Genomic DNA, 20,873 nt, shown 5'->3' with positions numbered 1-20,873 from the left:
TCAAGACTCTGTAGATCACACAGCAACTTCTGCAGAAAAACCTGTAGAAGAGTTTACTGCGCAGGCACAGAGCCAGCGTGGTGTAGTGGATAAGAGTGGTGGTTTGGAGCGGTGGAGTATGATCTGGAGAATTGGGTTTGACTCCCCGCTCCTCCACATGAGCGGTGGAGGCTAATCTGGTGAATTGGATTTGTTTCCCCACTCCTACACACAAAGCCAGCTGGGTGACCTTGGGCTAGTCACACTCTCTCCGCCCCACCTACCTCACAGGGTACTTGTTGTGGGGAGGGGAAGGGAAGGTGGTTGTAAGCCGGTTTGAGTCTCCCTTAAATGGTAGAGGAATTCGGCATATAAAAACCAACTCTTCTTCTTCTAATTTTGCATCAGATGCAAATGTTGAGCAAGACATCAAGGTGATTTGATGAGAGATGGCTTGTGTAAATGAGAAGTTCAATCACAGCTATTTTAAGTGTCAACTGCATTATTATTATTTTTGCAGAGTTCGCAGCATCCTTAATTTTACTTTATTTCAATTTTCCCGATATATTGTGATAGTATGCATACAGAAGTTTGGATGTAATGGTTCCCCTTCTGCTTAATGTAGAATTGTCCATTGAAAGAAGGTTTCTTCCTCTGAAGGATGGAAGAAGTTTTCCTCTAATGGAACATTCCTCATTTGGCACAAGGGAACGAGGGGATCCAATACAGTATGACGAAGAGGAACACATCCATAGAAGCGTGGATAAGTGAATGTTCCCTATTTCAGTTTTTTTTAAAAAAAATTATATTTTTGTCAACAAATTCTATTCTTAGCTTTTCTCTATTAGTTTCCTAGATACATCTACATTTTGTATGCACATTACATTGTTTTCACATGCAATTTGTGTGGTATCTCGGTAAACAATATACTCCATTAATACATATATTATATTCATAATGCTGATTGATGCAGAAACAATGATACAGAAGGCATACATTTTATAGGAAATGTTCAATATGAGGAAATGGAACACAGCATGAAAATAATTAATCATGGCTCCATTTGCACAAGAGTGAAAAAATTGAAATGGGGATTTGTGGGTTGAACAGCAGGGATGAGTAATTCTAAATCATCACTGTCAAGAAACATTAAACATCCCAATTCTTCCTTCAGTGGCACTGTATTTGTACTTTTTAAACTGTCGTTTAATATTTGCATCTAGTCCTATTGTGTTTGTACATGTTTTTTGTAATTCCAAAAATGTAGTTCCAAAAATGATGCATTTCCTACTCACCTCTGAGCATAGTATCCATTGCTTGCAAAAGAAAAACACATTTTTAAATGTCCAAGTGACATTTCTGGTTTTTTGCCCCATCTTACACATGCAGTGGAACATCTTCCTTTGTTTGTATACAGCCTAAGCAGCCAGACTTTGCCAAGGAGATGGAGGGATGAATAGAGTCGCCAGCTCCAGGTTGGGAAATACCTGGATATTTTTGAGGTGGAGCCTGAGGAGGGCAAGGTTTGAGGAGGGGAGGGACTTCAATGCCATAGAGTCCAATTGCCAAAGCAGCCCTTTTCTCCAGGTGAACTGATCTCTATCAGCTAGAGATCAGTTGTAATAGCGGGAGATCTCCAGCTAGTACCTGGAGGTTGGCAACCCTAGGAGTGAAGTGTGGCCCTAGCATCTCATACCCAGCTATCCTGGCACACATGGACTAGTGTGCAGGACTGAGGAACCATGCAGAGAGCAATGAATGGAAGAGACCCAAACGCTACCCTGGACCATGCTACAGAGTGCTAGAAGAATCCTGCAGAAGGCAAGCAGTGCTGTGAACCCAGGAACGGAAGTAGCCTGAACTCCATCTTGGATGAAGCTGCAAACCATTGGAAGAAAAGACTGTCTCCAGCCTCGCCTGAAACCCCCCCTGAGCCATGGAAGAGCTGCTCCCTTCCAGACAATGAACAGGACATTGTAATGTTTGCATTAACGTAGCCACTCTATCAAGATCAGCCTGAAGACCAGTGACAAAGACAATGACGCCCCCCTTCACACCCTGAATTCCTTTCCTGGGACAGCCTGGGAGTGGGTTAATCCCATCTCCTCATTTATCCTCTTCCTTCCTCACCCACAAGCACCTGAGAGTCTCTTAATATCAATTGCCCAGTACTTGCCATTAACCAAGCCCCCTATTATTCTTTGTATTGCTTAGCTCCTGTCTTTCCTCACTTTAATGTTTAAATGCTTAAGAAGCAATCTTACTTTTGTGCACCCAGGACCACCCATCTGGTGAGTCACCCTGCCTCAGGGCAAAATTTGTGTATAAATATAGCTGCCCTCACAGTGGCAACTTCATAGGTGTTTTACTGGATCCAAGTGTTTGCCCCGTGCTGCTAGCATGGTCTTTTTCTCTGCTGATCACTCCTCGCTGCAGTTACCCTCCTTGGAACTTCTCTCCGGACCTCTGATGGTAGCTATAATTTCTAATTGCCCTATCCCTATTAGGTAGGGTTGCCAACTGCCAGGTAGTAGCAGTAGATTTCCTGCTAATTCAACTGATCTCCAGCCGATAGAGATCAGATCACCTGGAGAAAAATGGCTGCTTTGGCAATTGAACTCTATGGCATTGAAGTCCCTCCCCTCCCCAAACCCTGCCCTCTTCAGGCTCCGCCCCCAAAATCTCCCGCCAGTTGAGAAGAGGGACCTGGCAACCCTACTATTAGGAATCTGTGTGTGTGTGTGTTGAATTTATTGTACTATTTCTGTGTGTTTGTACCCCCCTTTCCCCCTAAATAAAGGCAACCTGTTTTACTGTTTAAATTGCTTCCTGCTAGTTTATTCCTCTCGATTTGCTCATCCCTCGTATACAAAGGTCAAAGGCCCCGCTTTAAATCAGCCTCTTGTTAGTGCTCTAAATTCCATCGCCAATAAGCTAATTTCCCCATCTAAATATTGGAGACCCCCAGCAATCCCTGTAACAGGACATAGTGAAGCTGTATGCAGGTGTCACACCGCTTGCATGGTGGAATAGTAGGGCTGCTTTAAATATGCTGTAGGTGGCTTAATTGCTGCTGAGACTTGAATGACTACATGGAACACACTCATCTATATATTGCTACCAACATTTAGAACCACTCATCCAAGACATACAGGTGGGATAACTTCCTATCTTGAAAATGCTAATTAAAGGTAGTTCCTACTGTGTCTCATAACTGAATATAAATCAAGTAATCAAAAGACAAATAGGAACTAAGTGGAGTCTTTCATGATCTCTGTTGTTTCTGAGTAGGAAAGTAGAGGACCAGAACTGAAGGATCAACAGGTTTCCCGGTTTCCTGCCACTGCTCCTGAGGTTGATAAAAGAAAAATAAAGTTAAAAAATCATGAATAGGCAATAATGTAATGTCACTTCCAGCAAAAACCTGGAAGTGATGTCATTGCACTCTAGGAATCACCAGAAACTGATCATTTCAGTAATTCCTAAAGAGGTGTCACTTCCAGGTTTTCCTTGGAAGTGACATCACACCATCTCCCAATGGCACCCCGCCAATGTCCCTGTTCCCACCCCCAAAATCCCACTGGTTGCCAAGTTTGGCAACCCTAAGGATCAACCAACTAAGGATAGTAAATATCAGAAGCATGCAGGACAAATATTTATTTATTTATTTATAAAACATTTATTAGCTCCTTTTTTTTCTTTATGGAGCTCAAGGTGGTTTACAGCATAGATAAAACACATAAAATAAAATACTTAAAAACATAAAAACCAATTAGGATGTTTGAATAGACAAAGTGATGGACAAACTCCTCATGTCTCTACTTAAAAAGTGCTGAAGTGTATTGACTCTTATGGGGAAAATTCAGGAAATAATTGGAATAAATCTAATCTAGTTGGTTTAAATCTTATAAATACAATAGAATCATAGATTAACACATAGTATGGCAAATTTCTCCAACAAGGCAGTTAAACATTTTGGAATAACCCTAACTTCAAATTTAGAAGATTTGTCAACGATTATGTCCTATTGGTGAAGAAGATTACAACAGCTTTAAAATACATCTACCAAATTAAAAACCTCTTGACTGGGAAGAAACTCAATAATTAAAATGAATGTTCTTGCTTGTGTCCTTTATTAATCTGAAAATCTTCCTGTACTACTTTCTTGTAATGTCTTGCATTCCTAACAAAATATTATAATTACATTTGAACTGAGAAGAAACCTGGAATTTTTAAAGATGTATTACAAAAGCCTTATGAGTAAGGAGACTTACTTGTTTCTAATATAGCCATCTATTGTTATTGAAGTTCTTTGAAATTTATTAGCAGTTGGCTTTTACAGGATAAAGATGATCCATAGGGAATCACTGAACAACATTCATCAAGGACTCCCTTGGAACCTTGGTATTATTCCAAGTCATATAAACAATGTCCTGTCCTGCAATGAAATGTGTTAATCGATGCAAGTTTGAGAACTTGGGGCAAATATAAGAAGCTCTTGAACCGTAGAGGGATATTATTAATTTCTGTTATTTATGACCATTTCTTTCAATGAAAGAATTACATTATAGTAAACATAAGAAACACAGTGGTAAGAACTAGCTTGAAGGAGTTCAAAAACATTTTGTCTTCCAATAAGACTCTAACAATGCAATCCCAAGCAGAGTTAGACCACTCTTATCCTACCTAGAAGGACATACTTCTGGGTAAGACTGCACTGTAAAAGAATCGCTGTCCAAAATATATGGTAAATTGAAGATCAAAAAGGGAGTGATTTTAAAGTGGAGTGGGACAGAATGGCTAACACAAATAATGCCTTGTGTGATGTTTGGCATCATATTTTTACAAAGGTTCCTATAACTTGTATGTGTATGTTCCGTCAAGTCCCAGCTGACTTATGGCCACCACATTGGGTTTTCAAGGAGACTTTCGGAAGTGGTTTGCCATTGCCTGCCTCCATGTCACAACCCTGGTTGTCCTTGGAGTTCACTCATCCAAACAGTAACCAGGGCCGACCCTGCTTAGCTTCTGAGATCTGATGAGATCAGGCTGGGGCTGTCCAGGTCAGGTCCTTCCCTTATATTAATGAAAAACCATTACAAAATCATATACCTTACACTTTCAACATGTATTTATTCCCTTCACTGATACCCCACCTTTCTTCCCAATGGGGACCCAAGGTGGCTTAAATTGTTCTCTGCTCCATTTTCTCCTGACAACGATCCTGTGAGATAGGTTAGAGTGGTTGACTGCCCCTGCAAGGGGCTTAGCAAGGTCACCCAGCAAGCTTTCACAGAAGAGCAGAGATTCAAACCTGTGTCTCCCAGATCCTTGCCTGACACTCTGACCACTAAATCACACTAGCTTAGAGTAAAATGTATGAAAATGCAGAAGATGTTTGCTGTCGGTGTGAAAAAGGCCCAGCAGATTATATTCACATGTTGTGGAATTGTGTGTGGGGTTTTTAAAAAATAATACTAACAATTAAATTGATTATACAAGAAGACCTCATCAATAATCCAAGAAATGTATTGCTTGGGTTTTGTATGCCTCAATAAGGAAGAAACCTCATGATCTGTTTCTAACCTTGTGGTCATTAGCAAAGATTCAGATTCCTACAAAATGGCCTTTTCAGCTCCTCTTTCTATCAACAAACAGCTACAGTGACAGAAACAATGTCTAAAATCATGGAATATATGCAAATTAAAGAGGAAAAAAACAGAATGGTCCAGGTTTCTCTCACTGTTGGCAACCTATTATTAACTTCATTAAACAGAAATTTAATATTAACATAAACAGGTTTAGATTCTTTATAGAGATGTTATATCTGTTATTATTCTCCTTTTTACACCGTGATTCATAAATTCTTTAGTTTGTAAATTCAAATTTCATTAAAAAAATAGCTACTGATATTGGGAACCACTAATCACAGAAAAACAAGTGGCTGACTTCTTATCTTGAAATTGCTAATTGAAGGCAATTCCTATAGTCTATCATCATGAAATATAAATCAAGTAATCAAAAGACACTTAGCAAACTAATTTGAGACTTCCATGATCACTGTTGTTTCTGAGTAAAGAGGTAGAGGACCAAAATTCAAGGAACAACCAACCAAAGTCAAAGATCAACCAGCCAATATTAGTAGGGGTCAGAAGGGCACAGGAAGAAGAGTTAGTTTTTATATGCCGACTTTCTCTGCCACTTAAGGGAGACTCAAACCGGCTTACAATCACCTTCCCTTCCCCTCCTCCACAACAGACACCCTGTGAGGTGGGTGGGGCTGAGAGAGCTCTAAGAGAGCTGTGACTAGCCCAAGGTCACCCAGCTGGCCATGTGTGTAGGAGTGGGGGAACAAATCCGGTTTACCTGAATTTTAGGATATCTGAATTTTTATGATTCTGGTGATGGATGAAGTGATTGGAAAACTCAAAATGGCTCAAAATTGCATCAAACATGCATCAACAGTGTGTTCCAGTAGCAACTATCAGCCTTGTCTGCCAAGTTGTGACAAACACACCTGCACAAATTCAGCACAAAAACTCAAAATAATTTGAGGGCAAACTGACATTTAGAAAACTGAGAATTATGAGCGGGGAAAATTTGTAATACAAGCCAATTTTTCCAGAATGTCATTGTTTCACCCACTACTATGGCCCGAAAATCAAGGGACTCGTAGATTCATGATATAAGTGTTTATGAGCAAAATCACCTTTGACAGACATTTGTTTCTAGCCTTTCTCCCATGCCTTTCCCTTTTCCAGGTACTCTTGGATCCCATTACCAGCAACCCTGTGAAGCTTCAGGAGAATATGTGGGGGGGGGGATGTTTTCTGTACATGGCTAGCTTTCCACGAAAGCATTAAAGATCAATTATACGAGAAGCTATGTAGTGTTTTAATTATAGCCATGAAAAATTGCCTCATTCATCAAATTTCTAATCAGCTAGTTCTTCACAATAAGGAGGAAACGGTTATTCTATTGATTAACTCTTAGCAGATCCCTGGCATAAATCAATCCTACAGTCTTTGAACACAACATATTTTTACAGTGGAAAATTGTCTGTCAGCAAGAAAAAGGCCTTCTTTCTAGGAAATCAGGATTATCTTGCAGCCAATCTAGACAGCATGACTTCCTCTGCAGCCTGCTCACAATCATCGTCACTAAAGCTTAGGCTGACAGCATGAACTATCCTTTCAAAAAGCAATTAGCTGTTCCATGTTTAAAAGAAGCTTCCTTGGAATGGACCAATAGATAGGATGAAGGAAGTAAGGTTAGTTATTTTACTTTTAACTTTCACCTAGTCCACTCCCCTTTAGTTATTGAAACTGATAGTCAAGATAGACACATGAAAATCCTTCTGCGCACAACATGCAATTAATATGTGGAATTTGCTGCCATGGAATACGGTGATGGTTTTAAAAGGGGATTAGATCAATCCAGGAAGGGGGCCACCTCTCTGTGGCTGTGATGGCTGAATGTTTGGGGACACTATCCGTGCAATCCTGAAGGGGGGACTGAAGTGCCATAGGAAGCAGCATAACCCTGTGTCAGTGTCTGTGCCACTTTGCACCATGATAAAGTGGCACCCACGTCAGTGGGGGGCACTTATGCCGGCACCACGGAGCAATGCAGCAGTGTGGGCCTCGGCCACTCGTGCTGCCATGGGGGCAGCAAAGACCCAGAAGTGGGTGCCTTAGGGATGTCAGGTCCCTCTTCACCATCGGCGGGAGATTTTGGGGGTGGAGCCTGAGGAGGGACTTCAATGCCTTAGAGTCCAATTGCCAAAGCGGCCATTTTCTCCAGGTGAACTGATCTCGATTGGCTGGAGATCAGTTGTAATAGCAGGAGATCTTCTGCTATTACCTGGAGGCTGGCAACCCTAGGGTGCCTGCACCGGCATCAGAGGGCATTCCTGGGGTGTTCCCGGGGCAGAGCTGATGTTAGTCAGCTTCCAAACCCCTTTTGGCCTGGGAACACCCCTCTATGCTGCAGTGTTGCTACGCCAGCAAAATAGCTAGTGTAGCCCCATGTGACTCCATAGAAGAGATTCACATTTTGGTTTTTTTAATGCATTTTTAACTTTTTTGGGGGGGCTGGGAAACCTCTGTGAAGGCAGCATGCCTGTGCCACTCCCGGCTGCCACCTATCTACCTCCCTTTCATGAGTGGGCTGCCCATCTCCGAGTTCCAGCTATGGAGCAGCAACAGGGGAGAGCTTTGACCTCTCTGTTCCTTCTGTGAGCTTTCTGGTGCATCTTATCAGCCATTGTGGGAAAAAGAAAGCTGGACTAGGTTATCACAACATCTTGAAGCAATGAATTCCAGAAGTTAAATTATGCATTATATGAAGTACTTCCTTCAGCCTGTCCCGAATCTACTGCCCATCAGTTTCATGGCTGACTCAGTGTTCTAGTGTTTTAGGGAGGAAAGCTCTCTCTACCTGGTTTCTCTACACCAAGCTTACAACCCCCCTCACTCATCTTATTTCTAAACTAAAAATAAAAAGAAGACTTCTTAGAATTTTCATGTATAAATGCCTAAATATATAAAACAAAACAAATAAGATGTGAGGAAGCAGTGATGATGGTCTGAGATCTCTTAATGTCTCTAATTTCCCTTAAAGCATGGGCTGGGACCTTAGAACTTGGAGAGGAGAATTGATGCTTTGTCTCTATGCTGATTTGCTTCTTTTAAAATTACATGCACACAGCTGCTATTAGACCTGGAAGAGAAAAAGTTTGTGTTGCTAAACTTCTTTTTTTAGTTCTGTTAGTTCTATTGAACTAAGGGAAAACTAGACATGATGGGGACATCCCTGTGCCTTTACACACATAGAAAGTAAGTGGAGACTGAGGCTTCTTTCATAGAACAATAGAATGTCTGGGCCAAGGGAATGAACCCCTTCCCCTCCTGGGCTTTGTGTGCTAGAAGCATTTTTCTCCCAGACTTGCTCTGATCATTGGAAGTCGACAATAATATAAATTAATCTGAAATATAAAGGAGCATTCATTCATCCTTACTAATAACTATTGGGGTTTGTATTCTCTGGTGCTATAACCAGAGGAGTCACACCTGAATAGAAACCAGTTTTTAACATTCTAATCAGATGGCAATGGCTTTTCTCCTCCCCTGAAAATCTTCCACTTTCCTCTGCCCCAGTGCTAAAGAGGGGGGGGGGAGAGAGATGACGAAGCACCTCCCACAGTACCCAGACACATGTAATGACACTGGCAACCTGCTGGAATGAAAATGGCCACAACTTTATTGGTACAGCTGCTGACAGAGCCTTAGCACAGCATGGAGCAATAGATGTCTAGATTGGCCAACCCGCCTGCTGGCTGATGTACTCCACTCCACCCCGTCCCAGTCAACCTGATGGGTGGGGGAGATACCGTGGGATGGTAGGTCGAAGGATTCCGCATGGGCACCAGCTTCAGCATGGTCTCCTCTGCCATTTGGAGTGAGGGCGCCTTGACAGCCCCTGAACTGGGCATGCCTCATAAGCCCTCACCCAAAATTCCTTGAGAGGATCCCCGAAGATGAGGGAAATGGGCACGCAGGCTGCTTTCCCCCTAAAGTGGATCTGGCTCCATGCTGATACCACCCAACACAGTTGTGACATGAACAGTAAAATTCCAAGACATCCAAAGCAAATAAAACCTGACACAACAAAACACTGAACACTACGCACAGGGGAAGGGATGAAAGGGGAAAGCCACGAGGCCAATTGAAGCTCCGAGTCACGACAGGGGCTGATATTCAAACCGGATTAGCAGGAGGGAAAACTTCTCCCAGTGAGGTACACCAGCTAGGACCTCACCCCCTGGCCAGGCCAGGCCAAGCCTGATTGGCTGGGGGGAGCAGGAAGGAGGTTGAAGAAGGCCAGGGAGGCAGGGCAATGCCCATACCTGCGCAACAAGCTCCCTGGGCGAAAAGCAGCCGGGGAGGCCCTTTGCATCCTGGTAGGGTGCACCTTCTGGTAGTGATATACAAAGAAAGGGCTGAATAAGACATGGGAAGCATGGGAGTAAAGGAAAAAGAAAACCCAGATGGTACCCAAGATAACATTAAGGCTCCTGTCGTTTGGAAATTAGCTCAAGCAGCCATTTGGATAAGCATCTTCCATTTCAAGGATTCTCTGCAAAGTATCTTGAGTCCTTCTGCACATGGAAAAAAGTAGTGAGAGTAAAAGCAAGTGCAGAGGCTATTAAACCTGGATTAAGTGTCTGAGGCCAAACCCTCTGACAAAACATAAATTTAGAAGCCAGGATGTATTTGATGGGGCTGGGGATTCCATTTGTTACTTCCTATGACTACTGTACAGGCTGTTAATTAAACAACAAGACCAAGATTTATCCTTTTTGTTGCCAGAGCACTGTAAATTAAACACGCAGCCTGGCCATCCTGTTTGGCCTTGAGAAATGTTTTTGGACTCTGGTATCAGCCATTTAAGGACACTGTGATAAAGCAAATATAATAACTCTGTGGTTAGGTATTACTCTCCGTTTCTCTCTTAGCAAGGACAGGCTTCACAAACAGCAATACAACTGCGCTGGCCAAAGTAATCTTTTGTTCCAGAGGAGTGTTGTGATAAAGCCACTGGTAACCTTAACTTCAAGGACATATTAATGTCCATAGGATTGTTATGCTGTTCATTCATTCTTTTGACTGAAGTTGGTTTGAGACCCTTGCAGGCAGAAAAACAGGGTGCAAAGTTAAATAAATAATAACCAGCTGCTATGAGTCCTCAGCAAGTAACCTAGGGGGATTGCCTTTCACCCATGCCGTAGGCCTAAAAAGAAGGAACGAATCTGAAACTGTCCGGTCTGAGGAATAAGCTGGTCTTTTCATTGGAGGCATTCAACAAGGAGTGAGCAAAGACCGGACCATTTTGTCCTAGGTTTTTGGAGAAAAAACAGTTGTTTTTAGTCTGTGACATGACCATTTCTGTTTAAAGAATGAAGTTCGGGTCTGTTTGTTTGTTTGTTTTCTGTAGAATAGGAATATTTCTAGCTAAAAAAACCAGTCAACACTGGTACTCTCCTCCCCATGTTACCAGCCTCAAGGTGGTGACTGGAGTTCTCCCAGGATTACATTTGATAGACACAGCAGAGATAAAATCCCCAGAGGAAATGGTAGCTTCAGAGATGGACACTATGGCATAATATAGAGCAGGGATGCTGATCTCAATTGTTACGAGGGCCAGATATGACATAAATGTCACTTGGCCGGGCTGGGCCATGCCTCCACAGCCCAGATTGAGAGGAGGGTGGCTGCCTCGGCTGGCTCATGGGCCAGACAAGAGCTCTCAAGGGGCAGGATCTGGCCCATTGGCCTTATGTTTGACATCCCTGATACAGAGTCTAGGAGAAACAGAAACCCACAAGTGATGTCACGTCCCTTTAGAGTTCCCTCTCCTCCCTAAAGTTTGCCCTCCTCGGCTGCTATCCTCAAATCTCCAGGAATTTCCCAAGACAAGAGTTGGCAACCCTAAGTCATTGTTCCACCCACCTGATCGGCCCCACTTTGCTCATGCAAGGTTTTCCTGGCTTAAAGTGAATTTTGTGCATATTATGCTTAAAAATCCCCCTTTAACTACTATTACAGTAAGAATAGCTTTGCTCTTAAAGGTTAAGGTGCGATGTCAGGAAGTTATTATTTAAGAATTATAAGTGAACATAAATGCCTGTTTTTAATCTGACTTGCACATTTCTGACACATTCATAGACACTAATTTGGTTTTAACAGAGTTTTTGCACAAATACCAGAGCATCCCACATTGCCAGAAAAGCAATGATGTCACTTCTGGTGTGAGCTGGAAATGACGTTCTCATGCTCTGGGTGACATCGCTGCAATACAGACCTAGGCATCCCACCATTTCCAGTAAGTCTCCCTGTCGACTGGCATCAGCATCATGGGGCAGGGCCTAAGGGTGGGGGATTCCTCCCCCCCCCCAACAATGTCCTGGTAGCCATAGCACACCTGTCCTGTCCCTTTGATAGAGGCTTAATATGATGTTATTTGCCAGGTGATGTTTGTTACCTGCAAGCCATGAACAGATTCAACTGCCCATTTCCATACATTAAAGGGGCAGAACTTTTTTTCCCCCTTCAGGCAGTTGGCAACCCTAAAGGTTTTGGCTTGTAATGTTAGTCCTTCTCACAGGACACCCAGATTCACCCCTACAGTCTGGGCAATTTTTGGACAGACCTGCTAACCCAGTCAGAGGGCCCTACTTGCTTATTCTGATCTACCTATTGATTTCCTGGAGACGTGAAGTTGCCCTTGCTCACTTTTGACTATGCATGTTCGGTCTGATCTTTCTGAGGACTGACCACTGCCTGGTCTTGACCTTGCCTTCCTGTCTCTGAACACCTGCACTGTTGACCTCCTTCCCAGGCATTCTGAAACATTGCAAACAAACATTTTAACATAACATAAGAAGATCTATGCTGGATAAGACCAATGGTCCATCTAGTCCAGCATCCAATCTCACACAATGGCCAGTCAGTTACTCTGGGGCTTCCTTGCTGTTGCATCCTGGTGCAGGTATTCAAAGGCTTATTGCCTCCAAATGTGGAGGTTCCCTTTAGTCACCAAAGCAACACCTCCCCCAATACATCCTTCCCTGTCCAGTCTATACAGCTGATATCCAGAGATGACTGTATCCCATTGATTTTCTCCATTCTACCATGTTTCTAAAACACCCACTATATCTATATCTGGGATTCAAATGAACTGGTGTAAATAGCAGTCATGAAAGAGAGGAGCATTATTATTCTGTTGAGCTCCTTTGCTTCTGGTACTCTTCTGAATAAACAAGGGTCTCCTGAAATAATATTTGTTTCATGCCTGCTTCAGGCTATATTTCTATTTACATTAATTCATTCATTTATATCTTGCTTTTCTCCCCAACAGGGACCCAAAGCAGCTTACAGTATCATTTCCCTCACCGGGGTATAGTAGCCTGAGAGAGTGACTGGCCCAAGGTCACCCCATGAACTTCGATAATGAATGGGGATTCGAACCCAGCTCTCCCAGAACCTAGTATGACTTTAACTTCTATACAACTCTGGCTCTGAAAGCAGGATGTTATCGGTCTTCCCTTATCAGCATGAAAATACTGGCTCTTGCTGAGAAGTGCGTATTCTTGGGTGCAGCATTCCCTTGTCAGAACAGAAAGAGGGGCACTCTTACACCCCCACAAGGAGCCCCACATGGAGTCTTTCCTGCTGCCATTGCTACATATCACTGATAGGATTATTTTTAAAATCCTGCCCTTCCTCTGATGAGCTCAGGATGGTGACACACAAATGCCCCATTTTATGTTCGCATATCCTGTGAGGAATCATTTTAGATATAGTAATTGGCTTAAAGTCACCATATGAGCTTCATGGCAGATCACAGATCTGAATGTTGGTCTCTCCCCATTCTCCTAATCTAACACTGGCCACTATACTGCATTGCCCTGTGTTACTGTTCCTTGTAACAGCCAGCGTGGTGTAGTGGTTAAAAGTGGTGGTTTGGAGCGACGGACTCTGATCTGGAGAACTGGGTTTGATTCCCCACTCTTCCACATGAGCAGCAGACGCTAATCTGGTGAACTGGATTTGTTTACCCACTCCTACACATGAAACTAGCTGGGTAACCTTGGGTTAGTCACAACTCTCTCAGCCCCACCTACTTCACAGGGTGTCTGTTGTGGGGAGGGGAAGGGAAGGTGATTGTATGTCGGTTTGATTCTCCCTTAAGGGGTAGAGAAAGTTGGCATATAAAAACCAACTCCTACTCCTACTCTTCTTCCTCTTCCTCTTCCTCTTCTTCTTCTTCTTCTTCTTCTTCTTGTAGTCACCTCCATATTTAAAGCACTTCTGACCCAAAAGATTAGGTGTGGGTGACTTTTATATATCATATCCTGAAACCTATCTCTCATTATATTTTAATCTTGCAAAGGGATTTTAATCACACTATACTGGTTTTACTATTATGTTTTAAAATTAAATAACACCATCCTTTAAAAAACACATTCTGAGACATTCTGAATGCTTGAAAAGACAAATAAGATCATCGTTTTAGAAGGCAGTGAACTTTGTGATGACAGAGATATGAACTGTAGCCTTGTTTGTATTATTAAATCACTACCATCCGTTGTGAAGGGTGAGCTCTCTAATGCTGCCAAGGACGGTTGGGTTCATAATCATTAGTATTTATACAGTACATGCCACATCTCAAGTGTTCAAAGAACACTATACATTATCTCAATAATTCATACAACAGCACTATAAGGTAGGATAATATTATTGTCTCCATATAGCATGCAGGGCCACCCTGTGAGTTTGTGGTTTAGATGAATCCTGACTATAACCGCACCTGGCTTGGAGTTCACACAGTTAGCTGAAGTGTTGCAACCAGAGGAGGTTACCAAGATTTTGAATAAAGGATCATAACTCTTCCCACATCACACTACTTTGGTTCCATTCTCTGTGCATGAAATGAAGTGTTCTTGGTTTGCAGCCACAATTTCCTGTGTGGTTTGAAATGCAGAGTTTGAATATCTCCCCTATAAAGATGGTGTACAGATTACTGAAACATGGAAGCAGAGGAAGTGTCCTATTGCAAGCTAGAAGAACACTCTATGGCAGGGATGGCCGTCAAGAAACAGAAACTCAAATTCCATCCTAAAGGCCTGGAGGGGGAAAAAATTAAGAAGCTGTATGACCCTCCAAAGGCGGGGGGAGTGCCACAGTGCTGGGATGACTACAGCTGCACGTGGATACCAATATGGCATCTACCTGCAATGGCATCCTGAGTAGGGCCTCATTGTCGGATCTTAATACACATGAGCATAGGTATGGGAGATGTTCCTTAAGGTACTCTGGACCCAGACTGTTAGGGCTTTATGTATCAAAACCAGCTCTTTAAATTGGGCTCAGGAACAAATTTTCAACCAAAAAACTGTTGGAGGATTTGAGTTACAGGCTCCCTCCAGCCAACATCTGTTAGACGATGAATGGTAATTTACAGGTTATCTCACTTTTCCTGTTGGGAAGTGTCTGGAGCTGGATAGAGCTCTGACACCAGTCCCATCACCCCCAAAAAGGCAGAGAAGGAGGGCAGGGGTGCAGTCCCTCAGGGAAAAAGATGGGGACACAAGGCTTACCTATGGCTAGGGTTGCCAGTTCTGGGTTGAGAAATACCCAGATATTTTGGGGGCGGAGCCTGAGGAGGGCAGGGTTTGGAGAGGGGAGGTACTTCAATGCCATAGGGTCCAGTTGCCAAAGCGGACATTTTCTCTATAATTTGAATGAATAGTATTTTTCTTGTCAGCTTTTTTCATTTTCCAACTTTCATATGCATACATAGTAGTTGGAAATACCATTGTATGAATTATCTTTGTAGTCTAGTGGCTAACTTTGGTAAAATAACCTCAGAACAGGGCAAGATATTCTCCCATTTACAAATCCACATAGTATTGCCCTGACCTACAGCACTGGTGGAAATTCTGTGCTACTTTTAGCTAGAAAAAAGAGTTATATGCTGGCTTTAAGTCATAATCAACATGTTAGTGTGCTACATTCAGGTGCCAAGGAGATCAGCAATATAACAGTTTTACTGCAACAAACAAGCTGTCACTGTTTCACTCTGAGTTTGATTTAGACCAGCCATATTTCAAGAGCCTTTCTGGCTTTTCAAAGCACCGCAAGGGACTTTCATGGTCACTGGGTGCTTATGGATCACAGATCTAATTCCCATCATATTACCTCTAGGGAGACATGAGAACACTGACGGGATGAATTACAAACCCTTGCCTTCTGGAGGTAGCACTCAGAAACAACAGCAAATCATTTCCTGACATGCAAACCTGCCATCCTGGGTTGTGACCACATCACCTCAGACTAGCTAAGCAGCAGCCAGAGATGCTGGAGGTGGGGGTGGGGTGGAAGTAAGCATTATGCATACAGAAAGACTCACAGAAACCACCTGCCCATTTAAAAGAAGCGGTCCACGATACCAAATCAGAGAGATGACAAAGACATTGGCTTTTCTCTCTTTCTCCATCTCATACACACAAATTGAAGTTAGACAAGCACATATAACTCTCTCTCACACACATGCATATCTTTCTCAAAGTAGATTTGGGGACCAACAACAGGGGACCACTTTGGTCTTCATGCCCAGCTGCTTTGAAGCTCCCCAGAGCCATTTGTCTGTCCAAACAGAAAGCTGGACAATGTGAGGTTAAGGTTGTTTAAAGCCACAAACAGGATAAAAGGTAGAAATGCAACAGTCCAAAGCACCAAACCATCTCTTCACCCCACATTTGCTGTTGTAGCTCAACACCTGTTTCATAGTAGGCAAGCCAGTCATTTCCCCTCCCAGCTTACCCCATCGGTTGCCGTTTAGTTAATTTATACCCCTATTCATTATCTATCCAGACCATCTCACCATCAATCCTTTCATTAGTTGACCCCCTAAAGTATTGATTTCTCCAAAAAACAAAACACTCACTTTTGTCTGACTTCCTGACAAGCCTGTAAGACATCACAGAAAGACATGCATGCACAGGATACCTGCTGACCAACCAGACGTCACTCACCAATGCCCCAAGAGCCAGTCCACCATGCATTGCCTTCCCCCACAATCTAGGGCTGCCAGGTCCCTCTTCGCCACCAGCAGGAGATTTTTGGGGTGGAGCCTGAGGAGGGAGAGGCTTGGGAAGGGAAGGGACTTCAATGCCATAGAGTCCAATTGCCAAAGCAGCCATTTTCTCCAGGTGAACTGATTTCTATTGGCTGCAGATCAGTTGTAACAGCAGGAAATCTCCAGCTAGTACCTGGAGGTTGGCAACCCTACCACAACCCTACCACAATCCCTCCTGCAGCCTGTCATAGACCACATGCCCAACTGGTACTCTGGGCTCCCTCCTCCATCAAACTCCTTTACATTCCATTCCAATATTCTGGTACTGGTGTTGGCTCAGACTGGACAATTAAGCCACATTTTTTAAAAACAACAACACATAAACAACAGCTTTGCTATACACATGAACATTGATTTGAAGACTGTGGGATTCCTTAAAATGGCAGTTGTTGACATAGTGTGTAACTGGGAGGATGATGAGGCACAGGCATGAGGTTGTACAGTGGTACCTGGAATTATAATGAATATCTTGCTGAAGACTTGGATCAGCTGCAGAATGAGGAACCTCAGATTCACATGAACACATGAAGCTGCCTTATACTGAAACAGACCCTTGGTCCATCAAAGCCAGTATTGTCTACTCAGACCCGCAGCGGCTCTCCAGGGTCTCAGGCAAAGGCCTTTCACATCACCTCCTTGCCTTGTCCCTTTAACTGGAAATGCCGGGGATTGAACCTGGGACCTTCTGTTCTACCACTGAGCCATGGCCCTCACAAAAGGACAGTCAGCCAAGCATAGCAAGTGATCATTGCTCCATGGTAGGACACACATGCTTTGTAGACATGGTTGCTAAAAAGTCTGGAGAAAAACATCCTGGCCCTTTGATAGAGGCTTAATCTGTGGAAACAGGCAGCTGAAGATTTTCATGCCATAGGGAGGTAAATAGCTTCTAGAAAATGTCCTGTCTCTCTGTTAAAGGGATGGGACTTTTCCCCCTCCAGGCAGTTTGGATCCCTGTTCATATAAAGATGTTCAGTCCTTGGAGACTCAAGATCTGTGGTGTGGTGAAAAACCTTGTGTGTGTGTGTGTGTGTGTGTGTGTGTGTGTGTGTGTGTGTGTGTGTGTGTTTTAAAGACCTGGGGAGTTGCTGCCAGTCAGAGTAGACAATACCAAGCTGGATGTATCAGTGGTCTGACTCAGTATGAAGTAGCTTATATGTTAAACCAGGCTCCCCCCCCCCCAGTCACTAGATGGAGGATTATAAACAAATGTCAGCAAACCCCTATGCAGGGGAAATACTACAGGGTTATAAAGGTAAAGGTAGTCCCCTGTGCAAGCACCAGGTCATTCCTGATCTATGGGGTGACGTTTACTAGGCAGACTTTGTTTTTTTACGGGGTGGTTTGCCAGTGCCTTCCCCAGTCATCTTCCCTTTACCCCCAGCAAGCTGGGTACTCATTTGACCGACCTCGGAAGGATGGAAGGATGAGTCAACCTTGAGCCGGCTACCTGAAACCGACTTCTGTTGGGATCGAACTCAGGTTGTGAGCAGAGCTTGGACTGCAGTACTGCAGCTTACCACTCTGTGCCACGGGGTTATAGATCTCCTCTTAAGGTTACCAACCTCAAGGTTGGGCCTGGAGATCTCCCAGTATTGCAACTGATCTCCAGACTACAGAAATCAGTTCTCCTGAAGAAAATGGGTGCTTTGGAGGATGGACTGTATGATATTAAATCCCACTGACACCCCTCCCATTCTCAAACCCCACCCTCCCCAGGTTCCATCTCCCCCCAAATCATCAGGAATTTCCCACCCCAGAGTTGGCAACCTTATCTCCTCCACTGATCAAATAAAATAGATGCAGTCCTTTTCTCTAACCTCCACAGAAGAATGGACCTAAAACGTGCAGTATTTCTTTCAAGTCTAGCAGGTATGCAGAAACTGTATATGTCACTTGCTATGGGAAATGCAAGCTCAATCAATCTCAGTGCAGCATGAGTAACCCAGGTCTAGGAGAGAGACAGAATGATCAGTATTCCTGTATGTGTGCATGGGGTGATTACATGGAGCTGCTGCAGAGGTCAGTGTGTGAAGAAGAGTTAACCAGGAAGGCAGGGCAAGACAGGAGTATTGAGAAGTGGAAAGTGATGGTGCATGACTCTAAGCTTCATGTCTTGGGACTCTTTGTCATGTGAAATTTGTTACATGTGGTTTTTAGGTTTAAAACTCCTGTTCCCAGATTACAGATTCTTACTACACCAGACTTTCTTCCCTCTCTCAACTCTACTTCCCTCCTTGTTATCTCCCCCACAAGAAGAGTTCCCAGTATGATGTTCCTTTACATATTTGAAGAAGTGGCTGAGACTCACAAAAGCTCCTATTGAAATAAATGTTGTTAGTCTTTAATGTGCCACTGAACTTAGGTTTTATTTTGCTATGACAGACTCCCCTTGCCAACCTAAAACATTTGTATCCTGCTTAGGGCTGTCAAAAAAAAAAAAATTCGGTACAGTTCGGATTCGGCCGAATCCGGCCCTTCTGGGTTCGGTACGTGCCGAATTCCGAACTCCCCCGCTTCGGATCCGTTCAATTCGGCCGGAATTCAAAGTTCGGAGAAAAATTCGGCCGAATAAGAACATCTCGGTCGGCGGCTCGCGGCTGCGTGGGGAGGGGCATATTTTGAGCGGGACGTCCAAGACCTTCAGCATGGCTGATTTTGACCCTAAATGAAAGGCACGCCAAGTTTGGTAACGATGGGTTCCCAGGGAGTCGAGATTATGGATCCGGGAAGGAACCCCCCCCCCACTGCCCATCGCAAAGCATAGACGGTCCGTGATTCAAGTTACTCGGCTGCTCAGCAGCTGCATTTTCAAGTTTGCACAAATCACTGTACACATTGGACTTTGAGAGCCCACACACGCAATCCACATACTGCATCCCGGGCCCGGGGTGAGGCGCGAAAGATAAGCATCGCATGATCGCACCGCACGACTAAAAGTGGTTGAACTTGAAGGGAAATTATTGGCCCCCCTTCCTTTTTTCTCTCTGTGTGTGTGTTTTCTCCCCCGTCTATAATCTCCCACTCCCACTTTGTTTTTTGGCCGCCGCCCGGCGGCTTTTGTCAAGCCCCGGTTGCAAAGGTTGTAGCCGGGGGTCGGGGGCGGAAGACAGTAACGCTGGATTCAAGACCATTACACGCGACTTCCCCAGCATTTGAGAATGAGGTCCGTGGTTGCCTAAGCCGTTTGATGGGACGATGGAATGGATCCACACACAGGCTGCAAGCGCTGCGCTCCAGCTCAGCTGTCCACGACGTTACGGACAGCCTGAGTGAAGAAGCTGCCCGCCCGCCCCAAGTGTGGGGGCTTCTGAAACATCACTGCAAGGTGATTCCCCCCCCCCGCAAAAGTCGGACGTCCAACTCAAAGCGCAACCTTCTGTGTTAATCAGAAAACCAGGCAGCATTCGCTTAGGTGAAGAAGGCAAGTGTTTGACAGCTGTCAAATCGACGGCCGCGGTCAGAGACCGAGTGCTCCCGGCCGTGAAATTGACATGTGCCAAACCCTCTGGTCCAGTCCAGACCGGTGTTCGTGAGAATCGTGACAGTTCTGTCTGTGGCGACACAGACAGAATTACTGCAGTGCAACGACCCATTGAGCATCGGAGGAAGTTGGGAGGGGGAGCAGCTCGCATTGAGTAGTACGTGTGGTTGTGTCACGTCAGCTGAGCTGTCTGCGAAATGGCTGCTACTGGAACGGAGGTTTTACTGGAACCTGGCTCCTCTCAGTCTCACAAGAAACGGCCCTTGGCTTGGCGTCTTCGTCTTGTTCCATCCTGATGACGGACCGGGCTGGTGAGAGCGGCTGTGTGTCAGTTTCAAAAAAGCCGCGCCCGCCGCGACTTCACTCACAGTAGCGTTTGAGGCGGGCGCGCGGCTGGAAAGCAGTGCTTTTTCATACCGGGTTGCCAGGTCCAGTCCTGGAGATTTAGGCAGGCCACTGAGGCCAGTATGCTATCATTTCCCCTCCTTGCCGCCTGAAGACAACGTCTGACATGCCGGCACACTTAACACGTATTGATTGAAGTCTTGCTTGGGGACAACGGGGTGGGGTTGTGTTGGCCAATGGTGTTTTGGGATGACCGTTTGTACTATACTAAAATCTTAGATTAAAAACGTGGGCCGGCTAGGGAAGTTGGACAACAACCTCTCAAGAAGTGTGCATGGTTACATTTTACAGCTTATTCCGTGGC

Source organism: Euleptes europaea, chromosome 5 (assembly GCF_029931775.1).
Source record: "Euleptes europaea isolate rEulEur1 chromosome 5, rEulEur1.hap1, whole genome shotgun sequence".
Lineage (NCBI taxonomy): Eukaryota > Metazoa > Chordata > Lepidosauria > Squamata > Sphaerodactylidae > Euleptes > Euleptes europaea.
The sequence above is the reverse complement of the archived record's forward strand: the minus strand, read 5'-3'. Positions refer to the sequence as shown.